Consider the following 2234-nt stretch of genomic DNA (forward strand, 5'->3'; position numbering starts at 1 on the left):
GTATGGTCCCCAAAAGCCCCTTTCTCTTTTCTTGAATCTCCCTTTTTCCTCTTGGGTCTCAGAGGTCCCACCTTTACCCTTCAACCAGAAATTGGTTTCTGCCTTCTTTATTAATGAAGTCAAGACTTAGTAAGGGAACCAGAATTTAGTATCAGCTGCACCACATTGGAGGAGCTAAGCCAGGAGAAACAGACAAATTTGGAGTGGTACCAGCAGCTTAAGTCCTTGGTTTGGTCTGGTGACTAGAGCTGGAATCCATTGCCCCAGCACTGTGAGTCTAGATGAAAGGAGGTAGTCCATGGTCTTAAGGCATTTTATTATAGAAGAGAGAGAGAGAAAGAGAGAGAGAGAGAGAGAGAGAGAGAGACAGAGACAGAGACAGAGACAGAGACAGAGAGACAGAGAGAGAGAGAGAAATTAGAAAAGTAGAGGCTGGCCATGGCCACATGGAGGGGGGGAAGGGAGGGGGAGAGAGGGAGCAAGAGGTGAGAGTAAAGACAAGAAGCTAAGAGGTTGAGAGAGAGGGGAGGGATCAAACAGCTCCTTTTACAGTGGGCTGGGCTACCTTTCTGTTCCCAGGTAACTGGGGTAGGGCATACCTGGCTGTGGTCAGGTGACTGTGGGGCGGGGCATACCTGGCTGTGGTCAGGTGACTGTGGGGGTAGAATCCAGCCAGAATGCTGGGAGCTGGAGCATTGTCTAGTCACAGGATAATGGAGTGAGGGCTCATGGTGTCAGCAGCCTTATGTCTGGGGGCATAGCTTTATACTGTTCTGCCCCTTGTAGAATTCTCTACTGGGTCTCCTGAGTAAGCCTTGCTCAACCAAGAACACACACTGCCTTTTACAATCCAACATCTCCTCCCTTTACTTTTTAAAAAAAGATAGGGGCCCTGGAGTGACTCTGTCGTTTGTGTTGTAAATTTTGGGTGATGTGGAAGTATCAGAAGAAAACATATAGGTCAAGGAGTAACAGAAATAAGTCAGAGTGGTAAGGAAGGTTAAGGGTAGGGAGCGCAAGGGACTATAGAGTTCTTGGTTAGTAGAGTTTGGGGGTAATAACGTCAGCTTTGAACAGCAATTAATTGATCTAGATAGACATTATGTTTTCCTTACTGTCATGTAGCTTCCCCAAGTTCAGCAGCCATTTGACTTTGGTAAGAGAGTGCATCTGTAGCTGGAAGGCCCAAGTCTGTCCTCTGTGGGGTTCAGCGTGTGTCTGTGGAGTCTTCAGTCAGGTGAGGTAGCAGGCAGCTTTGTCGTCTGCAGGTCTCAGGAGATGGCATTGTCTCTACTGGATCTGCAGCTACAGGCACTGTCCTCTTCTTTTGTGATGATAAACCTATAGGATTATTACGACAAAGGAGGAGCAGAGTCCCAGCAGCAGGATGTCTGCATGGGGGGGATAGCAAATGTTAAGCCTGCAGTGGTTTGCTTGGAAGCACATCATGGATCGTTGTTAGCATTCTAGAAAAAAGCAAGGGTGTGTGAGGGATTTAGTCCTGGAAGGAATCCTTTGAGTCTGCTTTGGATGGCTGAGGAAGAAAATTCTGCATCTGAGATGAGATAGGCAGTAACACTTTGTCAGTAAAAGGAAACTGGTTGTTAATTAAGGATTGAAGGATGGTAATCAGCATAGTTGATGTGACCTGTGGAAGTAGATTAGATGATTTTTGAACCTTAAAGGAAATATAAGCCAGTTGAGAACATTTTTAGACATGCATCTTGGATGTTAGGGAGAAAAATAAGCATTTAAATAAAGAAGCAAGAAAATTTGAGGTTGAAAAGCACGATTTAAGTATTCCTGTAGGGAGAGCAATCGAGTAAAACCTCAAGTGTAGCAGATTAGGTGGGCTCAGGTGGATGGGGGCTTGCCCTGACATGAGGCATGTGCTCCAGCAGTCAGGCTCCTCCTATTTTCCCCAGTTGTTTTTTTCTTGGAAAGCAGCAGATGAAAGTCTAACGTTGAAGAAAATCTAAAAAGAATATAAGCATAGAGGACTGAGTGAGAGCTTTCTAGCCAAAGTGGCAGTAGTCTGTTTGGCCAGTGTGAGGGCATGAACAGTACATGCTGGCTGGCAGATAGAGGAAGCAGAGAGCTCAGAGCAGGCAAGGCAGTCTAAAAGACAGCTCTCCCTGCAGGCTGGGAGAGCTGCAGAGAGTAGAGGCTAGAGAAGGCATGGACCCCCATTTTGGAAGGACACAGAATTGAGAGCAAGGCGGCGGGGGGGGGGG

At 46.7% G+C, this 2234-nt stretch overlaps 1 long non-coding RNA gene across 1 annotated transcript in view; it reads right to left on the reverse strand.

The window, feature by feature from the left end:
* LOC116086131 overlaps positions 1–2234 on the reverse strand; it is a 14762-nt gene that overhangs the window by 820 nt on the left and 11708 nt on the right. Inside the window, exon 2 of the long non-coding RNA XR_004116832.1 lies at positions 1116–1341. This is a non-coding gene — a long non-coding RNA (uncharacterized LOC116086131). The remainder of the gene's footprint in view (positions 1–1115; positions 1342–2234) is intronic.

This window comes from Mastomys coucha, unplaced genomic scaffold, assembly GCF_008632895.1.
Source record: "Mastomys coucha isolate ucsf_1 unplaced genomic scaffold, UCSF_Mcou_1 pScaffold12, whole genome shotgun sequence".
In the NCBI taxonomy this organism is placed as follows: domain Eukaryota; kingdom Metazoa; phylum Chordata; class Mammalia; order Rodentia; family Muridae; genus Mastomys; species Mastomys coucha.